Source organism: Hylobates moloch, unplaced genomic scaffold, assembly GCF_009828535.3.
Source record: "Hylobates moloch isolate HMO894 unplaced genomic scaffold, HMol_V3 SCAFFOLD_1, whole genome shotgun sequence".
NCBI classification, from domain to species: Eukaryota; Metazoa; Chordata; class Mammalia; order Primates; family Hylobatidae; genus Hylobates; species Hylobates moloch.
The window spans coordinates 158,071,666-158,083,897 of record NW_026652276.1 but is presented as its reverse complement, the minus strand read 5'-3'; the positions used below and the strand labels follow the sequence as shown (position 1 = coordinate 158,083,897).

The 12,232-nt window shown below is 36.2% G+C and overlaps 1 pseudogene; it reads right to left on the bottom strand.

The window, feature by feature from the left end:
* Nucleotides 1-1,733: 1,733 nt before the first annotated feature.
* Nucleotides 1,734-2,588, bottom strand: LOC116809619 (nucleophosmin-like; annotated as a pseudogene).
* Between the last annotated feature and the right edge of the window lie 9,644 nt (nucleotides 2,589-12,232).

The window sequence follows — 12,232 nt, the reverse complement described above, 5'->3', positions numbered from 1 at the left end:
GCCCGAACTGACTGAGACATTCTCCAAAGGTATCAATAGGTGAGGCTTAATTTTTATAAAGAAAAATAATTTATAAAATTAGCTATTTTGTATGACCGTGGCATTCAGGGTTTAAAATATGTTAGAGTGAACTCAAAAATATGTGTTAAACAAAATGAAAAATATAAAAATATTAGTGGCCATCATTTATTCCAGGCATATAAGGTATAAACTTAAGGTAAAATTGTTCCTTTTTCTCTATGCATCATATATACTGAGGACTTCTATCAAATATAGGGCATGGAGAACTCTTTAAAAAGAATTCATTGAACAGAATGGAAAATGTATTCTGACTATTTTCTTCTTAAAAATATTCTGTATGTCTAGCTTTTCTAAAATGCAAATGTGTTACTTTTAAAATAAACATGAAAACATTCTAGGTGTCTTCTCTAGCATTAGGAATGAGGAAGTTTATGGGGAGCTAGGAGCATGGATTGACACGATAGCTCATCACTTTTGAGGCTGTGACTAATCCCAAAGAGGCAAAGGACTCTCTGTGCATGGTCGGTGCTTTCTTTGTCTGAAGAATACCTTGTTTGGCTTCTAGAGAAAGGAATGCAGGAAAAATTATCTGGTATGAATCCCCTTTTTCCTGTGTGTCTTGACGGGTGGTGACAAATAAGACTGTGCTTTAGCTACAGGGAAAGAAGGAGAAGACCAGCAAAAGGAACGGCAAGCTGGGGAAATCAGAAAACTAGGCTAAGTCACAGTGGTTTGCCCAAACAGGTGGCAAGCAAGCCACCCACCAAGTAATGTGGCCTCCGCTGCGGTGGAATCTTTAGAGTAGAACACCAGCATCATGCCCAGAACACAGAGGCTTTTTCAGTTGGAGTCCAAATGCAGAGCATCTGTCACTGAGTCGCTTATAATTAATTCTGTCTTTAAATTAGCAGCTGTCTTAGGACACTTTGCTGGTGGGTGGGTTGGGGACGAAGATACATTTACAGTGTAATGGATTTGAGCTTGTCAGTTTTAGGGTGGCCACAGCATCCAAGGTTGCTCCCTTCTGAGGGCTGTTCATGTTGATAGCAGTGGTAATGATCCACTTTTGACATCTTTAATATTTCATTGGCAAAGATGAGAGAGATAGCTATTTTATTTCAGAATTTGCCCCATCAAATTCTCCTAATTCCTCTCTCCTTTTCTCCTGCAGCTTGTATTCATATAATTTGATGGAAATTTGATTTGATTTACAAAAGTTGTTGTCCAATAATTCCACCAGTTTTTGAAGTAATAGATGCTTATTTTCTTTTCCACATACACCATTTGATCCACCATAAAGCAGAGATAGCAGAGCACTATTTAATGCAGGGGTTTGCAGCTACAGAGTGGAAGAATCTGGTGGTCATGGTGAGAAAGGGCCACTTTTTAGTTTTTATTTATTTATGTTGTTAAAATTCTGAGCTCATTTCACATGTATATTTTTGTCTTCCCATCATTTCCATGTCTGACCACCGCTACTACTATGTCCTATGATAACATTCCATATATGCTTAAAACCATGCAAAGGCTGGAGTTTCATCTTTAAAAACCGACATTTTGGACAACACATTTTTGGCAATGGAAGCTAGACAACATTTATCAACACAGTAGGGAAAGTTCTCACTCTGCATTATGAAAAGGACAGCCAGATATCAACTGTTACAGAAATGAAATAAGATAAAATTTTTAACAAACCGTTTAAACTATCTTCCTTAAAGAGACTTCATCTACTTCCAGAGACCTTGAACAGCTTCCTGGTCGGTCATCCAGAAGCAGTCCTTCACATGATTGATAAATTTGGCTTCCACTTTGGGAAGAGAAGTCCCTTTTTCTACAGTTATTTGCATTTTTGTTCTAATGTCTTCTTCCACAGAACAAGGTCCTTTTGGTGTTTTAGAAGTTTTTTTTTTCCGTTTTTTTTTTTTTTTTGAATGATTCTTGACCTTCTGGTCTTGGTGTTGATGGTGTTGAGTCTTTTTCCTTCTGGTTTGACGTTTTCATTTTTGGCTGGAGTATCTCATATAGATTTCCTCACTGGAGATATTTTTTCAGTTTCATCATAATTAAAATCATCATCTTCATCTTCATCATCTCTATTATTATCATCTTCATCAGCAGCATGTTTTACTTTTTTTCTGTGGAACCTCACTACCATTTCTAGGGGCAGATCACTTTCCAGATATACTTAAAAGCTTCATATTCTCCTCCTCTTCATCTTCTCACTCTGCCTCTTCCTCCACAGCTACTAAGTGCTGTCCACTAATATGCCCTGGCCCTGAACCACACTTCAACCATGAGACCACGGGTGGTGGTATTTCAAAGTCCCTAAGGGAAACCATTGGCTGTACAGACATTTTCAAAGTGCCAGTGTTATTTCAATTGGACCGCCTTTATAATTCATTGCCTCTGCTTCAGCAATGTGCAATTTATTCTATGCATCAGCCCCTAAACTGACTATTCTTAAAGATAACTGTAGTTTTTTCATCATTATTCACATTAAAGTGACAAACTTTGTCAGTGTTTAGCTCATAACCAAAAAGGTAGTTCTGGGGCTTTAGGGGGTTCATGTCAAATCTTCCATTGGGGTGGTGGCAAGAACTTAGGCGGGAGAAAAGATGGACAGAGATAATGACTACTGCTCCAGAGAACAGTCATGCAGGATGGAATCACACCAGCACGAGGGGGCCACTTTTGCAAATCTTCATAGGAAGGAGGTGATGCTAATGGTCTCCATTGCCCTTTGCTTCTGACTGTCCCTCCTTTCCCAATACAAATTATTTCTAATATTGTTTGTTTAGATATAATTTGCTGGATTAATATTTGGTGGCTTGAGTTTCATTATTGGGTATATCTCATTTTATTTATTCTTTAGAACATGATTTGAACCTTGAGCACAGTAATACCTCATTTATTCAGGGACAATAAATAGTTTGTGAATTTTCCAAATTGTAATAGTTATAGGGGCTAGCATATATTGAGCCCTTATGTGCTGGCACTTTGCTACATACAATTGTAGTCAGCATCCTTTAAGATGGCCCCCATGACCTCCACCTTGTGTAATTCATGCCTTGTGTAGTTCTACCCCCTGGAGTGTTGGCTGGATTTAGTAACTCTGAGATGATAAATGTTTGCTTTTTTCAACCACTAACTTGTGGGGCAATTTGTTACACAGCAACCAACAATGAATACAACTTCAGATAAATCATTTAATCCTTACAACAATCCAATGAAGAAGGTATTACTGTATTCTCATGGGGTTCCATGGCATTGCCTCAACTCTCAGGTCCTGTGCTTCTCTCTCTGCCCCCTCCCAAGGCTACACACTTATGTGGCCCTTCCTATTTCTGACTGTCCTTTGTAATACTTGGCCGTCTTCTCTCTGCATCTATCCTGCTGCCCTCTTGTAAATTAGCCCCTTCTTGCTGTTGACTCTCCCTAACACTCAGAAATTTAGCAGAAATCATTTTCTCCCTCTTGTCGAGTTGTAAAATAACAAACTCATCTTTATGATGATGCCAGCTTAAGATGTTCCCTGGAGGTATCTCTATGCTGCAAGATACATTTTCCCTACAACAAAGGCATTAGACTGTTGCTTTTAGAATAGTTTACTGCTTTCATGTGTTTTTTTAAAATTCTCCTTCTTCTTGAACCATTTTTCTTACAACCTGGGATGGATTGCATGATTTGTATGCAAAATGGAAATCGATAGACTCTGAGTAAGGGCTGAGGGCCACTTTCTGTGTCTGTGCATTGTGGCCATTTTTTCCTAGCACAGGTTCCCAGCTTTGTTTTGGGTAATTAGGGCTGATAAAAGTTCATTTCTACCTAAATTAGGTATTATTCTATTTTTTTATTTCATTTCTTATTTGCAAAACTGGACATATCCTTAATTTTATTCCTGGTTAACTTCAGTAACCTTATAACTTATGCATTCCACCAACATTCCATTCCTCTCCAGTGTGGCCCCTCCTTGGCTGGCTGACAAGTATTTCTGAAACCCTGCTTACATTGGGGTGTGACCTGATGATCGCCTCCTTGCCTCCAGCATATCTCCATTAAACAATCTGGGGACTCTTTCTGGGATTAAATATTGATTGTTTCAAAAGATGAAAATTGAATGTTTAGAGTGAGAAATTGGCTAATTAAAGCTGGACTTTGTCTATTAAAAATTATCAAATAAGTTTATGATGATTAAACCAGTAATCCTGATTTATATTAAATTAAATTCAAGTGTGAATATGGGTAGGAAAAAAAGCATGATTTCTAATTGAATGGTAACGTCTAATATAATGAAAGTCATTTAAATGCAACGTAGATACTTCTGATTAATAAATTGCTTGAGATATATTAGTAGTGATGGAAGTAACACTGGTAGTGGTGATAGTAGGTAGCATGTTAGGAAGGGTGTTGGAATACAGTGCCGCATGGATGCTGACAAGCACCTCATATACATTGTCTCTTTTAATCCTCCAAAACCCCCATACTGTAGGTACTAATATCATCCCACAATTTATAGCCTTATCTTCATTTCCCAAATTAGCCTGCTCCCTTTTTCCCCCCAAATCCTAACTATCAGTCCTGTTTTTATCAGTCAATAAAATTTCATGTTTCTTGTTCTTCTCTTATAGACATGTGCAATACAGCAGTTTAGGGAAATGAAATATTTTCTATCATGAAATATTATATTTCTCTAAATCAAAATTTATTATAGCTCTTTGAAGCTTCCACCTGGGGGAGTTTTCTGTCATACAAGTCAAATAGGTTCTATTTGTTCTGCCCAGTTTAGCTTTTCTCTCTACTTTGCTGGATAAAATAAAAAGATAGTGACAAAAGGAGACATAATATCCACAAATCCATCTCCTTACAAGTTAAAATCAGCAGCCTTTATGATTTCTTTGGCAAGGAAATCCTTTTAGAAGGGGGTAGTAATTATAAATAATACTAATAGCTGCTAGCTGTAGTAATAGCAGTCCATTTGTCTTAGAACTCTTTTATGCACTTGTATTTTTCCAAGTGAATCAAGCTAGAATAAAGTTTGTAGTGTCTCTATTGTACTTGTGGTCTAGAGATGTGTTAGAAAAATAAGTAATTTTCTTGTCTATTATAATGTACTATAAGGAATTATCAAGCATTAATCCAGTTATGATGCTCTTAAAATTCCCAAATCTCTATGTTCAAACTTGTTTAATTTAGAAGAATGACTTTGGTGGGCAGGGTGGCTCATGCCAGCTACTTGGGAGGTTGAGGTGGGAGGATCACTTGAGGCCAGGAGTTCGAGACCAGCCTGGGCAATATAGTGATACTTCATCTCTAAAAAAAATAAAAAGAACAATGAACTTAGTAGGCAATTTTAGATAACAAACAGCAAAACAGAAAAAAAAAGATAAATATACTTCAATCTGTTATAAGTGATTACTTTTGAGTATGTCGTCAAATAAAACCAATCCTCCCAAATGCATCCTTAAAAAACAAGTCCTTATGTATTTTTTATTGGAGGATTACGTGTTTAAAATAATTTAGCGAGAACTCAACAATTGTAGTGTGACAGGTCTCCCACCAGGTTACTTAATGAAGACTAGGCAGTGAGCCAAGGCCATGGTGCCTAGTCAAAGAGTGGATGTCCCTGAAAACCCAAACATCCTGGGGCATAGCTGGGAACATGCCAAGGAAAACAGTCTCATTACACATACACAGTAGGCAAAGAGCCAGAAAATTAGCTTAAAGGTAGCTTAGAGAAAAGGTGGATCTCCAGAGCTGTCCTGCTGCCATCAGCAACCCTATATGTAAGTCCTAATAAACTCATCTGGTCAAGCTGGAATTGTCTGAGTCATTCTTTGGTCTCTTGGCTCTTTCCCAGCTTGTGGGGGTAGGGGGATTTTATAGTCCCAGGTTTTTCTTTTTCTTTTTTCTTTTTCTTTTCTTTTCTTTTTTTTTTTTTTTTTTTTGAGATATAGTTTCATTCTTGTTGCCCAGGCTAGAGTGCAGTGGTGTGATCTTGGCTCACTGCTACCTCTGCGTCCCAGGTTTAAGCGATTCTCCTGCCTCAGCCTCCTGAGTAGCTGGGATTACAGGTGCCTGCCACCATGCTGGACAAATTTTTGTGTTTGTGTTAGAGATGGGGTTTCGCCATGCTGGCCAGGCTGGTCTCAAACTCCTGATCTCAGGTGATCCACCCACCTCAGTCTCTGAAAGTGCTGGGATTACAGGTGTGAGCCACCGCACTTGGCCCAGGTTTTTCTCATAACAATAATTTTGGTTAAATGTATAAATTATTTTAAAGGAACCAACAAATTCTGCACCAGTCAATGTGCTGTTGGTTCACTCAGTTTCTATGTTTGGGTACACTATATAAAAATAACATGGAATAAGAACGGAGTTTTGGAGAACTGCTGATTACATTTTTAAAAAGTCAAGATCAAGGTGAATCATACCTATCGCAAGAAATTATATTATGTCGAATAAAAGGATGCATTCCAATAAATGAGAAGAAAATGAAACAACTAGTTCAGGTGTTTTATTATAAAAATAAAAACGCGTATCTGCTAAGGATAAATGCCTTTAGTAGTAGTCTCTTTGGCATATTTTCATTTGCCCAGTTGGAATATTTGTGATCACCTCTGAATAATCACTTCATAGTAAGTTATTTAAGCTAAAATCAGGCAGTGATTCAAGGTAATAAATAGTTCCAATAAATAATAAGCAACTTTTCAAGGATTTTGACTGTCCATACTGCTCTAATGCCTTAATACATGTGGTAAAGTTAGCAAATCAGAAAACTCAAACTCCACAACCCTTTACACAGTCTTGATGTCTTGTTAATACTATTATCAACTTAGCAATGGAATTTAGCATTTTATTCTTTCAAATTGGCTTTCTCTTGCAATATCCATATTAATTGTATTTTTATTCATACTGAAGTCCTTCTAAATTTCCAGGCCTGGTACCTTCATTCCAATTCGGATTCAACCCTCATCCTTAATTCTCAACTAGAGCCATCATTTTGCTAGTGCTTATTATCTATTTTATATCCTCTTTTCCTCCCTTCGATTTCATTAGCTCAGAATCTTATCAAACCAGTATATTCTCATCATTTTGCATAAAATTATTTAATATTACTTCATAGCAGATAGGATAATATCCAGAGTCTTCAGCCTGGCATTCAAGATATTTTGCAACATGAACTAAGGCACAGATGTTTGATCTGATTTTCCTTTCATTTATTTTGCATTGTACTCCAACCAACTTTAGCTGTCTTGTAAAACGCTATTCTCTTCCTTGCCTCTAATTTTCACTTCTGAGGTTCACTTCTCAATGCCTATCCCTGTCGAAGGCCTCTTAAGCTCGTCAGATCATTTCAATTCACGGCAATCTTTCCTGCACTTCAAGTCAGAGTGTCTCTTATTCTCAACCTCACTGTCTGCACACTTCTTTAGGATATATGTTTCTTATGTCTCTCCTTTGAGCATATTTTAGAGCCCTTTAGATAGCATCTAGTTTATTTTTTAAAGTATTCAAATGAAGCTACTTAGAAGAATTGAATACCCTCAATTTTATTATGACAAAAGATGTGCTGTGACACCACTTCTACCTTTCTCAGACCCTAGTTCTCTCAACTTCCTGGGATATATGGGTTATGGCACTCAGGTTGTGAAGATTTTTGTTAAAAGAACATTTCAACAAAGACCTTGATTCTACAGGTCTCTCTCACTATTGCTTCTCTAGTCACTGCAGAATGAATAACAAGGCTAATACTGTTTTGGATAAATATGTATATGGAACAGATTAATCTGAATTTGGCAAAAGTTCAGAGGCTATGAAGAACCAGATTTGGGAAGAAAATCTGTTATGAAAGCTAAATTAACAAACCTATTTTGTTTATTTTGCAACTGTAAATAGTAGTATTAATTTTTTTCCTGGACTTCTATGGTTTTATTTGCTCTGGATATTTTATTTACTCTGGATATTTTATTTACTAAAAAGAAATCTTTCCAGATGGTCTCATAAGTTATCAATATGTTCCAGAAATTTCGACATATCAGAAATTAAAAATATATCTCCTAAGTATAAATTAGTTCGACCATTGTGAAAGACAGTGTGGCAATTCCTTAAAGACCAAGAGGCAGAAATACCATTTGACCCAGCAATCCCATTACTGGGTATATAGTCAAAAGATTATAAATCCTTCTTTTATAAAGATGCATACATGCATATGTTCACTGCAGTATTATTTACAATAGCAAACATGGAATCAACCCAAATACCCATCAATGATGGGCTGGATAAAGAAAATGTTCCACAGTGTGTATATATATGTATATATGTATGTATATATGTATATATGTGTATATATGTATATATGTATATATGTATGTATATATGTATATATGTATGTATATATGTATATATGTATGTATATATGTATATATGTATGTATATATGTATATATGTATGTATATATGTATATATGTATGTATATATGTATATGTACACACATGTCTATACATATATATGTATGTATATATGTATATGTATGTATATATGTATATATGTATGTATATATGTATATGTATGTATATATATGTATATATGTATATGGCTTTTTATGGCTGCATAGTATTCCATAGTATGTATGTATATATACATACATATATACATATATACATATATTCACATATATACATATATACATATATATACATATATTCACATATATACATATATACATATATACACATACATACTATGGAATACTATGCAGCCATAAAAAGGAACGAGATCATGTCTTTTCCCCAGGCATGGATGAAGCTGGAAGCTGTTATTCTCAGCAAACTAACACAGGAACAGAAAACGAAATACTGCATATTCTCGTTTATTAGTGGAAGCTGAACAATGAGAACACATGGACACGTAGGGATAGCTACGCATATTGTGGCCTGTTGGTGAGGGTTGGGGGAGGGAGAGCATGGGGAAGAATACCTAATTGCTGCGGGGCTGAATACCTAGGTGATGGGATGATCTGTGCAGCAAACCACCATAGCACACATTTAACTATGTAACACACTGCACTTCCTGCACATATACCACTGAACTTAAAAAATAGAAGAAAAAAATATGTATCTCTTACACTACCACTTACATATGGAAAATTATTTGACCACCGGCATATATTCTTGAAATAAAAATAAAGTCATTGTCTATACTGGTTCAAAGGGTCCCAAATGGACCAACTAATTAGTTGATTAAAATACAGAGTTAAACATATCTATGTTTTAAAATAGGTCTAAGTTCACTTGGAGCTGAGGAGCTAGACCTCAGATGAAGATGTAATAGTTGCTTTCAGTTCAGAAATTGTATTGGCTAAGAATATCTCATTCCAGTAAGTTTAAGTTCCCATTAGTTATGGAATTGGGATGGTCTGAAACAGTAAACCATAAAATAATTTATGGAAAAGGCCATAATTTTCTGAAAGAAAAATAGGGGAATGTGATACACAGATTAAAACAAAGAGTTTTTGTTGCTCCATGGGTTGTCAATTTATTTTGGAAGCTTTCCTCTGAATAGCTAATGGGTTGAGGGCCAGAGGGAAAGAGGTGTCACCACACAGGGTAATGGGAAATGAGTTCTTGGAAGATAAACTAATCTATGTTCCTGGCCTGGTCTTGCCATGTAATAGATATATTACCTTGGGAAAGCTACCTAACTTCTTAGTATATCTCCTCATTTACATCTCCTCATTTTAATATTTCCTTCAGTGAGATAATGAGGATTAGATGAATTACATAGCATGGTGCCTGGCACCTATGCACTTAATAGCCATTAGCTCCTTTCCCTTCCATTGGTAATAAAAAATGATCTAGTTATAAAATTATATTGTGGAAAGTAAGAATTTTTTTTAAGAACTAGGTAGTTGGATTATTAACAGAATAATAATGTAATATAATATATAAATGTATGACCACATGTTCCCTCATGTTTTTCCAATAGAAGTATAATATAAGCCATATGTGTAATTTTTAATTTTCTAGTAGCTGCATTAAAGTAAAAAGAAAAGGGAAATTAATTTTAATTTTCATTTAACCCACTATTTCCAAAATATCATTTCAACATGTAATTAATATGAAACATGATTAAGGAGATATTCCACATTCTTTTTTTTTTCCATACTAAATCTTTGAAATTCAGCCAGCATTTCACACTTACAGCACATCTCAATTCAGAATAGCCACATTTCGAGTGCTCAATAGCCACTTAGGATTAATAGCTGTTCTGTTGGACTATGGAGAGCTAGATACATTTTGTGGAAGTAAAAATAAAGGAGGGCAGAACCATGAAAGACTGAGGACTTACCTAAAAAGCCTTGTTTTTCTTTTTTAGTTTTTATTTTAAAATCGGGGTATATGTGCAGGTTTGTTTTAAGGATGTATTATGTGATGCCGAGGTTGGGGGTATGAATGGACATGTCACTCAAGTAGTGAGCATAGTACCCAATAGGTAGTTTTTCAGCCCTCTCTCCCACCTCTATTAGCCCATAGTGTCTATTGTTTCCTTCTTTACGTCCATGTTTACCTACTGTTTACCTCACACTCATAAGTGAGAACTTGCAGTATTTGGTTTTCTGTTCCTGTGTTGTTTGCTTAGGATAACGGCCTCCAGCTGTGTCCATGTTGCAGCTAAGGACTTGATTTTGTTCTTTTTCATGGCTGTGTAACATTCTGTGGTGTATATGAACCACATTTTCTTTAAACCATTGATGGACACCTGGGTTGATTCCATGTCATTGCTATTTTGGATAGTGCTGTGGTGAACATACAAGTGCCTGTATCTTTTTGATAGAATGATTTATTCTCCTTTAAGTATATACCCAGTAATGGAATTGCTGGGTAAATCTCCAAACTGCTCTCCACAGTGGTTGGTCTAATTTACATCCTCACCAGCAGTGTATAAGTGTCCCTTTTTCTCTGCAGCTTTGCTGACATCTGTTATTTTTTGACATGTTAACAAAAACTATTCTGACCAGTGTGAGATGGTATCTCACTGTGATTTTGATTTGTATTTCTGTACATCTTCTTTTGAGAAGTCTCTGTTCATATCCTTTGCCCACATTTTAACAGAGTTATTTGCTTTTTGCTTGCTGATTTGTTTAAATTCCTTATAGATTCTGAATATTAGACCTCTGTCAGATGGATAGTTTGCAAATATTTTCCCCTGTTCTGTAGGTTGTTTATTTATTCTTCAGATAGTTTCTTGTGCTGTGCAGATGCTCTTTAACTTAACCTTTGTTTTTGTTGCAATTGCTTTTGCGGACTTAGTCATAAATTATTTGTCAAGGCTGATATTCAGAAGTCTATTACCTTAGTTTTCTTCTAGAATTTTTATAGTTTGAAGACTTACATTTAAGTCTTTAGTCCATCTTGAGTTAATTTTTGTAGATAGCGATAGGAGTGATAGATAGGGGTCCAATTTCATTCTGCTGCATATGGTCAGCCAGTTATCCCAGCATCATTTATTGAATAGGGAGCCTTTTCCCCATTGCTTGTTTTTGTTGAGTTTGTTGAAGATCAGATGGCTGTAGATGTGTGGGCTTTATTAGTGTTGTGTTAAACTGATAGGAGGGTATTCATACTGGCAGAAGTTGAGATAGTGTTATTGAACAAGGTATTCATCAAGATTCTTACCTTCAAGAAATAGAACGTTTGGTTAATTTAAGCAGAAATGAGATTTTAAAAGACTGTTTCATGGTTCACAATCTCTGGGACTGCTAGAAAACTGGACTTGGAGGCTATATAGGCAGAGAAAAAGTACAAATCATTCTGCAGAACTTGTCCATTAAGGCAGCACTACTGAGAATGTGTATTGCCCTTGGAAGTGCCCCAGAGCTCAACACTAGACAATAGAGACAATGCTAGAACTCTTTCAGTTGTTGCTACCTTTGAAAAATGGATGCAACCACTGCCCTTATGGCCAATGTTGACAGAGTGGATTCTGCACACCCCCTGCTTCTTTGCATCCCAGCTTCCAAGCCTAGGCTAGTGTGGGTGCATCTTATTAGAAGAATCTAGGTCATGTGATGCAGTTGCAAAAAAAAAAAATTTGGAAAAAAATTTTACTTCCCAGAGGGGGTAGTAATGAGAGGCTCCGCCTCTCATCAAGATTCATGGAGTAGGGAATTCCCCACATATGGAGCTGGGTAGGGCAGTTGTTACAGTCCAAA